Source organism: Rana temporaria, chromosome 2 (genome assembly GCF_905171775.1).
Source record: "Rana temporaria chromosome 2, aRanTem1.1, whole genome shotgun sequence".
NCBI classification, from domain to species: Eukaryota; Metazoa; Chordata; class Amphibia; order Anura; family Ranidae; genus Rana; species Rana temporaria.
In genome coordinates, this window is record NC_053490.1 from 401,974,484 (window position 1) to 401,992,488 (window position 18,005).

Below are 18,005 nucleotides of genomic sequence, written 5' to 3' on the forward strand. Positions count from 1 at the left end.
GCTGGCGCTATCTGGTGGTGAGCCGTTGGTATTACAAGTTATTACCACCAGATGTGTAAGCTGGCACTATCTGGTGGTGGTCGTTGGTATTACAAGTTAAAGGGTCACTAAAGGAAAAAAAATTTTTTGCTGAAATTACTGTTTACAGGGTAGAGAGACATAAAAGTTAACTGATTCCGATTAAAAATAGATTAAATTCAATCATATAATGTGCCTCTAGTTTCACTTTCGGGTTTAAACTGGTTTCATGTTTTTGTGAAGTAAAGAGACACACAGAACAAAAACAAACAAATCCAGGGCAGTGTTTTGTTTTTAAAATGAATATGATTGGTTCTGAGGAGTTTTAGACACACAGTAATGACAGCTTAGAACACCGTGAAAAGCTACCAGTACCATGGTTATAAGGAGCCAGACAAGCAGGAAGTGTGGAGATCACAGCAGAATTACAGCAACTTCAAAGCAAAAACGAACAATAAGGACATGAAACCAGTACTGCAGTAAGGTAAAGGAAGCTATTTAGTTAAAAAAAAAAAATTGTTTAGTGATCCTTTAAGCGTTACAAGTTAAACAGCAATTCTAATGTAATTTTTCACTATTTTCACTGCCATTTTCTTCCCTCTAATTAGAACCCCCAAACATTATATATATTTTTTATCCTAACACCCTAGAGAATAAAATGGCGATCGCTGCAATACTTTCTGTCACGCCGTATTTGCGCAGCGGTTTTACAAGCGCACTTTTTTGGAAAAAAATTACACTTTTTTAAATAAAAAAATAAGACAACAGTAAAGTTATCCCCATTTTTTCTAATATTACGAAAGATAATGTTATGCCGAGTAAATTGATACCCAACATGTCACGCTTCAAAATTGCATCCGCTCGTGGAATGGCGACAAACTTTTACCCTTTAAAATCTCCATAGGCGTTGTTTAAAAAAATCTACAGGTTGCATGTTTTGAGTTACAGGGGAGGTCTAGGGCTAGAATTATTGCTTTCGCTCTACCAATCGCGGCGATACCTCACGTGTGGTTTTAACACCGTTTACATATGCGGGCGCTGCTCACGTATGTGTTCGCTTCTGCGCGCAAGCTCGTCGGGACGGGGCGCGTTTTCTGGCTCCTAACTTTTTTAGCTGGCTCCTAGATTCCAAGCAAATTTGTCAACCCCTGCTGTAATAAGAATGTGTCATATATGCATGTCTCCAGTGCTTATAGGGTTATCTGTAATGAGAACATGTGTCCTCCATACTTGCCCATTGTGCTTGAAGAGGGGGCCTGTAAAGGACACCTCAAAATAAGCAAAGAACGGGGTGCTGTGCTGAGTTTTTTTTGCCTGCATTTTTTAAAACCTTGGAGTCTGTTATTAATTTTGCAGATATAATCCCCTGACTAAATGTGACTGACGATGTTTCAGAACTCTTCAGGCATGATGAAAGCTATTTTTGTAGGGCGTCTTTCATGGGACAATCTTTCAATCCTGAAGCACGCATTACAATTTATTTATTGCATCTTAGAGAAACCTATAAATTTTGAACTGCTTCAGTGTGTCTGGAGTATTCATAATTCACTCCGCTAACATTTGCATGAATACATATATATGCTTAACTGAGTACAGAGGGTTATGCAAAGATGCAGGTGCAAGAATTTTTTTTTCTGGTGTACTCTCACCATGCTGTTCCTGATGCTGTCTGGTAAAAAAACAGAAGAAAAAATAGAGATGTGGAATACTTTCTCATAGGGGCTTTTCACACAGGCGGATCCATTTTTAGACATCCGCTTGCTCAGCGGGGATCACTAGTGCAGAAATGGACCTGTCGGATCTCCGCTTTCCTCTATGGGGGGAATCGGATAAAAACGGACCGCCTGTCCGTTTTTATCCGATCCGCCAGACGGATGGAAAGTAGGGCTTCCATCTGTCTGGATTTAGGGGGGAAGTTCGGATGTCAGCGGACATGTCACCGCTGACATTCGTTGCTCCATAGAGTAGGGATGTCCCGATACCACTTTTTTAAGACCGAGTACAAGTACCGATACTTTTTTTTTTCAAGTACTCGCCGAATACCGATACTTTTTTTTAATGTCATGTGACAATTTGAATAATGGGCACTGACGGATGGATGGCACTGACAGGGACCGCTGACAGATGGATGGCACTGACAGATGGATGGCACTGACAGGGACCGCTGACGGATGGATGGCACTGACAGGGACCGCTGACGGATGGATGGCACTGACAGGGACCGCTGACGGATGGATGGCACTGACAGGGACCGCTGACAGACGGATGGATGGCACTGACAGGAAGCACTGACGGATGGATGGCACTGACAGGGGGAACCTTCACTTTATTCTGCTGTAGCCAATGACAGATTGACTTGGCCTTATGTTTTGATTTATTGTCATGTTGGATTGTCCATGTATGTCCCATGTCCCGCTTCCTGGCTGATGAATGCAAATGTTCCTCCAGTATTTTTGATATCATACTGCATTCATCTTGCCATCAATTTTGACCTAATTTCCTGTGCCTTTGTAGCTCACACATCCTCAAAACATCAGCGATCCACCTCCGTGTTTCACAGTAGAAATGGTGTACCCTTCATCATAGGCCTTCTTGACTCCTCCTCTCCAAGTGTAGCGTTTATTGTTGTGGCCAAAAAGCTTAATTTTGGTCTCATCACTTTATTTGAGGCTAGGATACTTAAGTGGGATGCTTTGTGGCATTTGTGTAGTAATGGCTTTTTTCTGGGGACTCGACCATGCAGCCCATCTTTCTTCAAGTGCCTCCTTATTGTGCATTTTAAAACAGCCACACCACATGCAATTTAGAGAGTCCTGTATTTCACCTGAAGTTATTTGTGGGTTTTTCTTTGCACCCTGAACAATTTTCCTGGCAGTTGTGATTGAAATTTTAGTTGGTCTACCTGACCATGATTTGGTTTTAACAGAACCCTTCGATTTCCACTTCTTGATTAGAGTTTGAACACTGCTGATTGGCATTCTCAATTCCCCCAAAAATAATAAAAAAGGCAATGAGAATACCGAGCCGGCCGGCTCTCGTTTGCTGCCCATGAAACACGTAGGGAGGAGCGACGTGCTGACGTCACTGTGTTCACGCAGGTCCCGGAGTGACGGCCTGCAAACGAGAGCAATAAAGAGTTCCAGTTTGCATCTAAGCTAGTGTCGTTTAGTTCTTGGGTGCAATTCTCGGCTATAGTTCCTGGTTCCAAAGTGGAAGAAGCTGTATCTTGGTAGAGGCACCCGAATGGTGTACCAGGTGGTCCCTCACACCCTAATCATCAGCAGTGCTGCCATGTACAACAGGAGGGGATCTTGCTAAGCCCAGTACAGATTTTGATATTCATAAATTGGAAATTTACCTAGAAATTTCAGAGATCTCTGGCATCTGCTGAGTAGATGCGTTAAACCTGACTGTAGTTCTTCTAAGGCAACGAGGTGGAGATCTACCTGAACAATGAGAGAAGTCAAAGATCACTGGGCGCGGTGTCGCCTCCTCACATCTGATTCAAACCTCTAATTGCCACACTATCGTGTCTCAATAGCATGCATTGCAGGGCAGACATGGGTTTAAATCGGATGGGGAGGAGGCAACATAGTGCCTCCTCCCCACCTGCCAAGTACACGTGGACCACTTTTCAGAAGAGCAGCAGTGCCTGCTTCATAAATCCTTAGTTGCATTCCGCAGCGGCACCCTTAGGGCTCATTCACATCTAAAGTTGGGGGTTGGTAAAATCCTGTGGTTAAGTTTACCATCCCCAATCCCCTACCCCCTTTTAACTTCTGAGGAAGGAGCCAAAGGTGTACACATGCTGCAACAGGAACAAACCCCCTTGTTGCTTTTGGTGGGTACTACCACTTGCCATTTGAGACTTATTCAAGTAAATGGGACCACTCTGCAAGCGGCCATTGATGCTTCTGCGGGGTCCAAGGGGTTAAAGCAGGTGGTGAGAAAGCAACACAATGCTACCTGCTTTAACCCCTTTATTTGCTATACTGCACAAGGTTGTAGAGTGGCCTCATTCACTTGAATGAGTCCTGCTTTGCAGGTGCTACATCCACCAACCATGACAGGGCATATAACACTTTCTGCAACATGTGTACACCCCTGGCTACTGCAGCTAAAAGGGGGTGTGGTGGGAACGGAGCTGGTAAAAACATGTCTTAACTTAACTATGGGGTTTTACCCCCAAACTGCAAATGAACCCTATGCTGAGCCTAAGGCTGCTTTCACACTGAGGTGCTTTGGTTTACCTGCACCGCGGGTGCAGCGCAGTGCATCTGCGACTTTGCTGGGTTAGCTGCGCTTAGACATGGCTTGCTATTCTGCATTCAGGAGATTTGGCGCTCTTTCAGAAAGTGCACCAAACCTATACGATATAATAGAAGTCTATGGCTAATCTCAGCAAACCTGCAGGAAAGCTGCTGGTACCCTGAACTGCAATTCGTGGTGTGGGTAAACTGCAGCACATCGGTAAGAAAGGCAGCCCTATACTAGTGCCCAGTGTATTGCTTTACACTGACCTGAAGATCTCCTCTTTTCTCCTGCTGGCACCACTCTGGAGACTGGATAAGAGGCGGAGTACAGTTATGCCTTGTACACACGGTCAGACTTTTGACCGTGCAGAATTCCGACGGAAAGAAAGAGAACAGGTTCTCTATCTAAGGTCCGTTGGACTTTTTTTCTCGGAAAGTCCGGACGTGTGTACGAGCCATTAGTATCACTCTGCATGGGACAGGAAACAGCTCATGAGGCTCTTGCTACCTACTACAGCTCCAACTTTACAAGTAGTCCCTCTGCCTTGCAGTGTGATGTCCTGGAATAGCGGGTCAGCAAGCTCAGACCTTAATCTACTAGTCACCTGGCCGGAATCTACTAGTTGATCGCGATCTACAGGTTGCTGACCCCGGTTCTAAAACCAACCTGTTACTTTGCTCAATGTAAGAATTCAAGATATGTACAGCATACAGTGCATCTGAAAAGTATTCACAGCGCTTGAGTTTTTCCACATTTTATGTTAAAGCCTTATTCCAAAATGTATTTAATTATTTTCCTCAAAATTCAAACAATAGCCCATAATGACAACGTGAAAGAAGTTTGTTGGAAATCTTCGCAAATTTATTACAAATAAACGGAAAAAATCACATGTACATAAGTATTCACAGCCTTTGCCATGACACTCAAAACTGAGCTCGGGTGCATCCTGTTTCCACTGATCATCCTTGAGATCTTTCTACAACTTGATTGGAGTCCACTTGTGGTAAATTCAGTTGATTGGACATGATTTGGAAAGGTGCCTATACAAGGTCCCACAGTTAGCAGTGCATGTCAGAGAACAAACCAAGCATTGAAGGTCCCAATGTCCTCCATCCCCTGTATATGGAAGACATTTGGAACCACTAGGACTCTTCCTAGAGCTGTCTGCCCGGCCAAACTGAGCAATCGGGGGAGAAAAGTCTTAGTGAGGAAGGTGACCAAGAATCGGATGGCAGAGCTCCAGCATTTCTCTGTGGAGAGAGGAGAGCCTTCCAGAAGAACAACCATCTCTGCAGCACTCCACCAATCAGGCCTTTATGGTGAAGTGACCAGACGCAAGCCACTCCTCAGTAAAAGGTACAAGACAGCCCGCCTGGAGTTTGCCAAAAGGCACCTGAAGGACTTTCGAATCATGGAAAACAAATTTCTCTAGTCTGATGAAACAAAGATTGAACGCTTTAGCCTGAATGGCAAACATTATGTCTGGAGGAAACCCGGCACCACTCATCACCTTGCCAATACTATCCCTACAGAGAAGCATGGTAGGGGTCGACTGATTATTGGTGCTGCCGATATTCACTTTTTTTTTTTTTTTTTTTAACTTATCGATTATTGCTTCGAGGGGTTGTACCAGGATGATACCTGCAGCCGCAGGCATCACCCTGGTACTATTCTTTAAAGCAGACGGTCTGCTTTCTTGTAGTAACAACCGATGTGGCTCGGCTAGCCGCTAGGCTGTTATTACAAACAGCGAGAAAGAGACACACCGTTCTTTAAAGCGGACAGTCGGCTTTTTTGTAGTAACAACAGATGCTGTTTTTACAAGCAATGGGAAGGGACGTCCCATTTCCCCCCCCCCCCCCCCCCCCCGTGCCGCTCTGCCGGGAGCCCAGAGCGACCAGCTGGTACGTCTGCCGGCTGGCTGTAGAATCAACATTGTTCAGGTCTCGGATCTAGTAACCCAGAAGCGATGTTATGACATTACTTCCAGATTGCTTGCATCCTAAAGGCACCAGTTTTAAAAAATAGAAAGTATTTCAAAATGCTGATCTTCTTATAGACCCTAGATCCCTCCATAAAGAGTACCTGTCACTGTCTATTACTGTCAAGAGATGTTTACATTCCTTGTGACAGCAATAAATGCAAGTAAAATTTTTTTAAAAGGACAGTATAAATTTTAAAACTTAAATTCTAAAGAATATTGGCACCTGCTATCGGCCTGAAAAGCAGCAGAAAAATCGGTACCAGCCCTAAAAATAACTATATCGGTTGTCCTCTAAAGCATGGTGGGGGCAGCATTGTGCTGTTGGGAGGTTTTTCAGCAGCAGGAACTGGAAGACTAGTCAGGATCGAGGGGAAAAATAAATGCAGCAATGTTCAGAGACATCCTTGATGAAAACCTGCTCCAGATCGCTCTGGACCTCAGACTGTGGTGAAGGGTCATCTTCCAACAGGACAACGACCCTAAGCACACAGCCAAGATAACAAAGAAGTGGCCCAGCCAGAGCCCTGACTTGAACCCAATTGAACATCTCTGGAGAGATCTGAAAATGGCTGTGCACAATGCTACCCATCCAGCCTGATGGCGCTTGAGAGATTCTGCAAAGAATAATCAGAGAAACTGGCCAAAAATAGATGTGCCAAGCTTGTAGCATCATACTCCAAAAGACCTGAGGCTGTAATTGGTGCCAAAGGTGCGTCAACAAAGGATTGCGCGGGGGGGGCGTGACCGGAAGCCAGCCTGGAAGGAAGCATCCCCTGAGAGCTCCTCTCCAGCCCGCAGCAATTAGGCAACAAAACGGGGGTAATTCCTGCCATCCATGGGCGGATCGCGGACCACCAGGTCCACTAAGGCTCGGGGAACATCCCAACCCCCGCCAGGCTCATCCTCGACCCTGAAGCACTATTTTCGGCCATCCGACATGCCGCCGGGCGGAGGAGACAAGATGGCGCCGGACGCTGCCGCCTTCAGCACAGGGACGTCTCCCCCTCACTCACCTCACCATCCGGAGCCATCCCCGACCCGATCGAGGACATCCGATTCGCCGTCGAGCCCGGATGGCTCCCAGCAGCCGGTGAGTGGATCCCCGCATCCGCATCTCCCTGCCGCAGACCACGCGGCACAGGCCGCGGCTTTCTATGGCCCCCAGGACACTCAATGTACGGGGGCCTTCCCCCGCCTGCTCCGCTCTGCCCCAGACCCTGAGCTGCAAAGCGGGGACCAGCTCTCCTCACCCACATTTAATCGGGAGGATTTCCCGGCCCTGCAAGCCACCAGCACCTCCCAGGCCTCCATAGGCTCTCCACAGCAAGGCAGCTCCCCGGCCAGTGCTAGGCCGCAATCCACCTCTCCCGCAGCACAGGGGCTTATTCACCCGGCCATCCATCTCGGGGCCGGGGATAGGAGAGGGATCTCTCCCCCCTCATATGCCTCAATGGCAAGCACTTGTGCCCCATGGCACGGAGGGGCCCCCACTTCTATGGAGGTACAGGCTCGGGCCTGGTCCGCATCATGGGACGCATCTCAGCAACCCCCCCCGAGGCCAGAAAACATGGGGACTTAGGTCCCAGCCACCAGCCATCCCCCATCAACCCACTCCATCCCACGCATGACACCGGGGGACCCTCTCATTATCCCCCTCCGCCATGGCAGTCCTATATGCAGGCCTTTCCCACGAAAGACGACTTTAAACAGTTAATTGAAGACGTCAAGGCGACCTGCCGCGCTGAAATTCAAGTTCTCCATACGGGTCTCAAACACTTAGCTGACAGAGTGGAGATGGCAGAGGAGGAGATCCAAGAGACTAAAATGGCAGTGCACCGCACACAAATCCAGGCATCAGATCATCATCTTATGCTCAGAGACATGCAGCGGCACATCGAAGACCTGGACAACAGGGGGCGCCGCAACAATGTCCGCATACGCGGCCTCCCCGAAGCGGAGGGGGCCGAGGACCTGCAGCTCACCCTCCAGAAACTATTCAATGGCATTCTGGGCGAACCAGCAGACAAGACCATCGAGATGGATAGGGCTCATCGAGCCCTCAAGCCAAAGGGCCCTGCCTCCAAACCGCGGGACGTCATATGCCGTGTAAACTCCTACCCGCTGAAGGAAGCCATAATGCGCAAAGCCCGCCCCATTCGTAACCTAGTCTTCAACAATAATCCACTACAGCTCTACCCGGACCTTTCCTGGATTACCCTCCAGAAACGGCGTCTTCTTCAACCCCTGCTCCGCACCTTACAGGACAAAGACATAGTGTACCGATGGGGCTTTCCCTTTAGCCTCTCCGCCAGCCACCAGGGAACTTCTGCCACCTTACGCTACCCAGAGGACCTGGACACCTTCTGCAACACACTGGACATCCCTGTCCCCCAGCTGCCAGATTGGGACCTTGTGGCTACACCACCCCCACCACCGGTGGTCTGGCAGAAAGTCCCGCCGCTTAGGCGCCCCAGAGGCCGCGACCCTGGCCGCAACTCCCCCAGGCACAGGCCTACATGAGATGGTCATCCTGGCCACAAGAGCCGCCCTGAGCACTACATGAAGCTTTCAAGTTTTGTTTTTACCCATTGTTTACATTTTTTTGGTTTTACCCCCGGTTGCCCTAGCCTTACCCCTGAGCTACATATCGGGCCAGCCTCGGACGAGACCCCGTAGAGGCTACCCTTCTGATTACGGACCCCCCCATGGCTAATAGCCTGAAAGTTCCTTCTTCCCCAACCCCCACGGTGGAATTTATCCACACCACCCCCCTGCCCCCCCGACCCACATTTTTGGACTCTTTGGTCGGGAGGTCCTCAAGGAACTGTTGGGTCCCGGGGGCCCTCGGGCCACCTGGACCCCTATTGTTGAATAATGTTGTGTTCTTCCTCTGTTTATTTGCTTACACCTCTCCTTTTCTTTCCAGATCTCTCTCTCTCCTCTTTCGAGCAGGCAAGACCCGAAGGCACGCCTCGGTGGCTGCCGGCCCGGCGGCCCCTCCACCCACCCTCCCAGAACCAGACGTAGCGCACCTGACTCCAGCTAAGTATGACTCACGACCACACCACCCACAACATGGCTAAGTTGCTATCCCTGAACGTACACGGGCTCAACTCTAATAAGAAACGACATTTAGCACTAAGGGAATTCAGGCAGTCGGGGGCGGAGATCATAATGGTACAGGAGTCGCACTTCTCCAAGGGCGACTCCTTTACGTTCGCAGCTAGATATTTCCCCTTAATATACCAGGCCTTTAGTTCGCGCAAACGGGCAGGAGTTGCAATCCTGGTCAAACGGGGCACCCCCTTTACCTGCACCGACACCTACATTGATCCCCTGGGCCACTTTATCATCCTGAGGGGAACGTGGCATTCGAGAGACATAACCCTGTGTACCTTATACGCCCCCAACGCCCATCAGCACAGATTTTTGGGCCGGGTTCTCGCCCGCCTAGCCCGCTCCCCCCACGGTTTATTGGTGGTGGGAGGGGACTTCAACCTACCCCACTCAGCAACCTGGGATCGCCTGGTAGTGAACCCCCGGGCCTCTCAGACTAGGGCCCTGCGGGACTCCAAGCTCTTCCGCCAGCTTACGAGGAAACATGCTCTATTTGACGCATGGCGGGCGCTTCACCCAGGGGATCGCCAGTTTACCTTTTACTCATCCCCCCATCACACACACTCACGCATAGATTACTTTCTAGTTAATAATACCACGCTACGCGCTACTAGCTCCGCACAGATACTACCCATCTCCTGGTCTGACCACGCTCCCATTACGTTGACCCTCGACCTGACCGCTCCCAACCGCAGGCCTTGTAACTGGCGACTGAATGATTTCCTCCTGAAGCACATCCCCTCCAAAATGGAGATAGAAACTGCCCTACAATTGTATTTTAGCGAAAACGATACGCAGGACATATCCACCACCACACTGTGGGCCGCTCATAAAGCGGTAATCAGGGGACGCTGTATGGCCATCTCATCGGCCCTTAAGAGGAACGCTGAGTCAGCTAAAAAACAGGCGGAAGCGCAGCTTCAAGCCCTAGAATCCCGTCTCCAGACCTCACCCTCCCTGACGCTTCTTAAACGCATTACCCTACTGCGGTCGACACTCCGGGACCTCGCGCTGGGTCGAGTCGAGAAGGCCCTTGTCCGCCTCCGTCAGGTATACTATGATAAGGGCAATAAGGCGCAAGCTCTATTAGCAAGGAAGCTAGCCGATCGCTCCCTCGCTTCCACCCCGCACCAGGTCCAGGACAGATCGGGCAACACCATATCCCACCCGCAAAGTATTGCGGACGCATTCGCAGCATTTTACGCGGACCTGTACAACAGGCCTGAAATTCCCCATAACCCACCCACCCCCGACCTACTTGATAGGATGACACAATACCTGACACAGGCGGGCATCCCTCGGCTACAACCGGAGGACCTGATCCCCCTTAATGCTCCCATCACGGATGAGGAGCTAACCCGGGCCATTAAGGCCCTGCCCGCCCACAAGTCCCCAGGTCCAGACGGGTTTCCATACGAATATTATAAGACCTTTCTCCCCACACTTCTCCCACACATGACTAAACTCTTCAACGCCTTTCTACAACAGACCCCCATCCCGCAGGATATGCAGCGATCATTTATCACCCTCATTCCTAAACCTGACAAGGACCCTTCATTATGCGCAAGCTACAGGCCAATAGCCCTATTAAACTCAGACCTCAAAATATTTACGAAGGTCCTCTCCCTCCGTTTAAATGTAGTCTTGCCCTCCCTGGTCCATAAAGACCAGGTGGGCTTTGTCCCCCTCCGCCAAGCGGGGGACAATACGAGAAAGGTGATTGACCTAATTGACGTGGCGGGCAGGGAGGGCTCGGAATCTTTGCTCCTAAGCCTAGACGCAGAAAAGGCGTTCGACCGCCTTGGCTGGCCCTTCATGCTCGCCACGTTGAAACACATGGGGTTTAGGGGACCTTTTCTTCAGGCGGTCCGACACCTCTATACCAACCCGTTATCACAGGTAAAAACTCCCTTTGCCACTTCGTCCACCTTCCCTGTCACCAATGGAACCCGCCAAGGGTGCCCACTCTCCCCCCTGCTCTTCGCTCTGTGCGTCGAGCCCCTAGCAGCGACGATCCGCGGTAACCCGGACATTCGGGGTATTCCAGTAAGGGGGAGGGAATTTAAGATCTCCCTCTTTGCTGACGATATTATTCTAACATTGACGCGCCCCCGCATCTCCCTGCCCAATCTTCACGTTGAACTTGAACGATACGGGGCCCTCTCGGGATACAAAACCAACACCTCCAAGTCGATGGCCATGCCGATAAACATGCCCGAACCAGAGACCCTACACATGCAGTCAGTCTTCCCATATCACTGGGAGCGAACCTCCCTGAAATACCTGGGGGTCCATCTGACCCCGGACTTTGCATCCCTGTACCAGGCCAATTTCCCCCCCCTTTATAGCTCGATCAGGGCGCTGATCCATAAATGGAAGCCCCATCTGATATCCCTTCTGGGCCGGATAGCGGCCATAAAAATGGTGATCCTTCCAAAACTGCTGTATCTGTTCCAGACCCTTCCCATCCCAGTCCCATGCGCCCATTTGCGAGCCCTACAAGCAGACCTCCTCCGATATGTGTGGAACTACAAGCGCCACAGGATCCCACGTTCGGTCATGACGGCGGCGCGAACCGAGGGAGGCCTGGCCTTCCCAGACCTGGTGAAATACTACCAGGCCTCACAGCTACGAGCGGTGGCATCATGGTTTCCCCAGAAGTCCTACAATAGGTGGACGGAGGTGGAAAAGATTTGGCTGGCACCAATTCACCCCAATAACCTCCTCTGGAACGCGAACGCGTCAGTGGAGCCAGGACGTTTGCTAGGCTCCATGCGGCAGCTTCAAAGCATATGGAGGAGGCTAGCCCAAGGCTGCCGACTGAAATCTGATAGCTCCCTGCTGACTTCCTTTCTCTATAACCCTAAAGTACCGACAAGCCTCACCCACCCGATGTCATGGCCCTGGGCCTCGCGAAACCTATTTCATTTTGGCCATTTAGTAGATCCCAGGTCCCGCACCCTACACTCCTTCGCTGATCTTCAAGCCAAACATGACATTCCACGACAAGCTTTCTTCAGCTACCTACAGATCCGCCACTACGCCCACACAGTAGCCCCTCGGCTCCTCTTCTCGAAGCCAACCCCATTTGAGCGCATTATACTAGAGGGCACAGCTCGAAGGGGCCTTATATCAGACATATACCAAATCTTAAACGAACACTCCTTCCAACAAAACGGTAAACACGCCTATATGCTTCGATGGGAGAGGGAGCTTGGGGAGGTGCTCTCGGAGGAGGAGTGGGGAGCGGTTTGGAGACAGGCGGCCAAAAGCTCTATCTGTACCCTTTATAAGGAGAATGCATACAAAGTGCTGTTTTTTTGGTACCTGACCCCGGACGTTCTCCACAAGATCTACCCTTCCACCTCTGACCGGTGCTGGCGATGTAACCAAGCGAGGGGCACATTGTTTCACATATATTGGGCCTGCCCCTTGATTGTCCCGTTCTGGACTCAGACACGAGAGCTCCTGACCCGCCTCCTGGAGGTGCCCATACCCCTCTCCCCGAAGCTATTCCTTTTGGGCCTGTCCCAACCTCGCATAGCCAAACCTTATAAAAAGCTGTTAAGACACATTATCACGGCGGCAAAGTGCTTGATAGCACTAAACTGGAAGAAACCGATACCCCCAACCCAAGAGGCCCTCTACGTTAGGGTCAAGGATGTAGAACTCATGGAAAAAATGACGGCTAGGATCCGGGACAGACTAGAGGATCATGACCTTGTCTGGGAGAGGTGGCATGTGAGGGAGGACCCGCCGTGAGCCGACGACAGACCACCGAGGTATGCTACAACACCCACCCCTCTTGCCTGCTTCCCCCTCTCCTCTCTCCCTTTTTCTATCCTCTCCTTTTTCTTTTTCTCTCTTCCTTTTCTCTCCCTCTCCACTTGCCTCTCCCACTCACCCATCCCCCCCTTCCCGCCCCACCTCCTCTTTCCTTTCTCTCTTTTGTTTGAATCCTGTTATTTTATAAGCTACTGATAGTACAAATAACTATGAAACCACTGTGTAAGCACATTAAGCTGGAATTGTGTACCTCTTCTCTTCTCTTACACCAGATATGTTGCCATATTTTGTACTGCCCTTTTTTCAAAAATAAAAAACTGTTATTGAAAAAAAAACAAAGGATTGCGCATAGGCTGTGAATTCTTATTATGTACATGTGATTTATTAAATTTTATTTATTTTTAATAAATTTGCAGATTACAAACAAACCTCTTTCACGTTGTCATTATGGGGGTAAATAACTGTGTTGAAATGTAGAGCACTATGTAGTCTGCCTTTCTGATTACATGTGGTTCTCTGAGCAAAGAGATGTGTTAACAGAGCTGGATCCCAGGAGGGGAGGAAGGAGACCACAGCAAGGTATATCACAGGAGTGATTGTATACAGTGCCTATTGAACTCTTCTTTGAGGTGAGCAGGTCTTTCAGCCGGTGGGGGTGTACACTTATTGGTGGCATTAGTTAATTGGGGATTAAAGAGCACAACGGCGGATCGGATACATTTTATAAACTTTGTTTTGTGTTTGTTTTTTTTTTTTTTTTTTTGTAGATTTAGATTTTTATACAAAGGGCCAGATTCACATAGATCTGCGGCGGCGTAACGTATCACATTTACGTTACGCCGCCGCAAGTTTTATTGGTAAGTGCTTGATTCACAAAGCACTTGCCTGTAAAGTTGCGGCGGCGTAGCGTAAATCCCCCGGCGCAAGCCCGCATAATTCAAATCAGCCGGGTAGGGGGCGTAGAGCATTTAAATTAGGCGCGTTCCCGCGCCGAACCTAATGCGCATGCGCCGTCCCTAAAATTTCCCGACGTGCATTGCGCTAAATGACGTCGCAAGGACGTCATTGGTTTTGACCTGAACGGAATTGACGTCCAGCCCTATTCACAGACGAGTTACGCAAACTACGTTTAAATTTCAAAATTTCGACGCGGGTACGACGGCCATACTTAACATAGGATACGCCACCTAGGGGGCATGTTTATCTTTACGCGCGTATCTCTTACGGAAATGAGGTATCTTTACTGCGACGGGCAAGTGTACGTTTGTGAATCGGCGTAACTACTCATTAGCATATTCTACGCCGACCTCAATGGAAGCGCCACCTAGCGGCCAGTGTAAATATTGCACCCTAAGATACGACGGCGCAGGCCGTCGTATCTTAGGCATGTTTAAGTGTATCTCAGTTTGAGAATACATTTAGACATACGACTGGCTTAGATTCGGAGTTACGTCGTCGTATCTACTGATACGCCGGCGTAACTCTTTGTGAATCTGGCCCACAGGGTTTATACAAAGCACATAATTTCTAAGAACTCAGTGGTGCTGTACTATATGGGTTATTTTATGTATCAAGTCTACATCAGCAACTGAATATATTTGCACATTATCAACTCTAACACTGGATTTATTTTTATATACCGTATTATTTAGAAAGTTTATAGGTAGCACTGATTTGTATTGTATACACTCATTATGGGGCATTGTCTGTAGAATTTTGAGGAAAATAATAAATTTAATCCATTTTGGAATAAGGCTGTACCATAACAAAATGTGGAAAAGTGCTGTTAATACTTTCCGGATGCAGTGTACCGTATTTATCGGCGTATAACACGCACCCTAATTTTAAGAGGGAAGTTTCAGGAAAAAAACTTTCAATAGCCCCTTTTATATTCCAAAGCCCCCCTGCACATTACACAGACCAAAGCCCCCCCCCCTGCAGATTGCACAGATCCCGGCACGTTACACAGATCCCGGCACGTTACACAGATCCCGGCGCGTTACACAGATCCCGGCGCGTTACACAGATCCCGGCACGTTACACAGATCCCGGCGCGTTACACAGATCCCGGCGCGTTACACAGATCCCGGCGCGTTACACAGATCCCGGCACGTTACACACAGATCTCGGCACGTTACACACAGATCTCGGCACATTACACACAGATCTCGGCACATTACACACAGATCTCGGCACATTACACACAGATCTCGGCACATTACGTAGCCCCCCCCCATACACTACACAGCATTGTCTCCCTGCACAGTTCACAGCTCCTTTACATTACACATCCCCCTTGCACCCCCAGGAGACTGCCAGCGTACTGTAAAGTTTTAAGAAAAATGCACTGCCAGTCTCTTTTAATACATACAGTACTGTGTTAAAACACTGACAGTCCCTTCTCATTCATACTGTGTTTCCTCGGCTGGTCACATGATCGCTCTCCTCTCATGTGACCGTTCTCCTCCTCCAATCTGAAGCTACACTCGGAGGGGGAGGAGGAGCAAGAAGAGGAAGAAGGGACGATTCGATTCTTTCAATCTCTTTAGTTTGCCGGCGGGCTGTCCTAGGACCAGGAGAGGTAGGACGGCTGGCACGACACCCCAGCCCAATCCCCGCTCCCCCCCCCATTGGTAAAAAAAAATGACAATGGCGTATAACGCGCACCCCCGATTTCCCCCTGATTTTAGGGGGAAAAAAGTGCGCGTTATACCCCGATAAATACGGTATTTGCAATTTTGACACGCTTACCTGTCAGTGTTCCACTTCTTCAGCGACAGCTTACAATTCCAGTCTCTGCATCTTCTGATTCTGCCACCATCTCCATTGCCGCTCTTTCAGGTACTGCTGCCCTCCTCGTCGGTCATTCGATTGTCACTGACCGTGTAACAGCAGCACAAGTTACATCTTACCTGACACCCAACTCTGTTCCCAGCATGGCATAACTGAGTAATGCTCCATGCACACAGAAGCTGATAAACTGTAGTTTATTGGCGTTTTGGCTTTAAAAAAAAAAAAGCCCATAAACTGCACTCTGTTAGCCTATGTGTCCATGCACACATGGACGTGCTTTAGTGTTAATGAGCAGTGGAGTTCATGGGCTTTTTTCTGAACGCCAGAAATTTGCGTTCAAAGTGCAGTTTTTCGGCGGGAAAAAACGCTTAAAACACAAACCCCGAAAAACGCTGCTCACCAGCGCATTTTAGCTACACTGAAAAACGCTAATAAAAGCTGTTGCAAAAACGCTAAAAAACATTGAAAGGCTCCCTGCAAAGCTACTGGCGTTTTTTTATAGCTTTTTTTTTTTTAGCTTCCAGTGTGCATGGAGCCTAAGGGTGTACAGTGCATGCTCTTTGAAATGGATGTTGTAAAGTAAAAAATGGCAAGAAGCATGTGGAAATGTTTGTTTTATTTGAACAACAGAGGATTGATTTAAATCTCAGTGTCTAAAATCACTATTGAAAAAAAAACAAATAAAAGCAAATTTTTTCCTGCAAAAATATGTATGCATTTTTTTCCAGAGGAGCCTGCAGTGCAATGTCGGGGTCTTGCAGACACATCCTTTGTCTTTGTACCTCCATATGGGCTTTCAGTTACAAATCTGGAAGAAGCATGAACAAACTACAAGGGTGCTCATCAGCGCATATGCAGTTCATTGAAAACTGCAAGCTGTCTCCTGAGGTGGCAGATGGGATTGTAGTTTCTTCATTCACAGTTTTTGACAGCTCATGACATGGATATGTAGGTAAAACCAATTTTGAAATGTGACAGCGGGTGCAGGGAGGAGATCCTACGCTTGCTATCAGGGGTTGGTGTGGGGACAAGAGCTGAAGCATGTTGCATACTAAATGTGAGTTTAACCACTTCAATATCGGGCTTTAAAACCCACCTCGGTCCTTCCCGGGCCTATTCTGGCACTTCTTTCCTACATGTACAAATCATCATTCTTTTGCTAGAAAATTACTCAGAACCCCCAAACATTATATATGTTTTTTTAGCAGACACCCTAGGGAATAAAATGGCGGTCATTGCAACTTTTTATCTTGCACCGTATTTGCGCAATAATTTTTCAAACGTTTTTTTTTTGTAAAAAAATGGTTTAATAAATTAAAAAATAACAAAACAGTAACGTTAGCCCAATTTTTTGGTAAAATATGAAAGATGAGGTTACGCCGAGTAAATAGATACCTAACATGTCATGCTTTAAAATTGCGTACACTCATGGAATGGCGTCAAACTTTGTTACTTAAAAATCTCCATAGGCGACACGTTAACATTTTTACAGGTTACCAGTTTAGAGTTACAGAAAAGGTCTAGTGCTAGAATTGTTGCACACGCTCTAACGCACGCGGCGACACCTCACATGTGTGGTTTGAATGACGTTTACATACGTGGGCGGGACTTACTTGTGCGTACGCTTCTGAGCGTGAGCTACCGGGGACAGGAGCATTTTAATTTTTTTATTATTATTTATTTTTTATTTTACTTATTTATTTATTTTTTACTTTTTTTTTACAATGTAAACATCCCTTGTAATAGGAAATGTGTGTGATAGGTCTTCTTTAAGGAGAGATGCGGGGTCAATAAGACCCCACATCTCTCCTCCAGGCTGGAAAGAATGAGATCGTGAAAAAAAATTCACAGATCTCATTCAAACTAGCCGCAATTGCGGTTTGTTTACTTACGGGGACCCGGGCGTGACGTCATCACATCGCGCCCGGGCCTCCGACGGTCATAGAGCTGACTGGTGACCATCTGGTCACCAGTCATCTCTATGGCAAACATCCGGCGGACGGCGATCATCTCTCCGGGCCCCCGATGGCACGGGAGAGCCCCCGAAAAAAGC

General features: G+C 48.3%; 1 protein-coding gene across 1 annotated transcript in view; it reads left to right on the forward strand.

Moving 5' to 3' along the window:
- The window catches only part of RPGR (retinitis pigmentosa GTPase regulator), a 150,549-nt gene that overhangs the window by 14,063 nt on the left and 118,481 nt on the right, over nucleotides 1–18,005 (forward strand). The window lies entirely within an intron of this gene.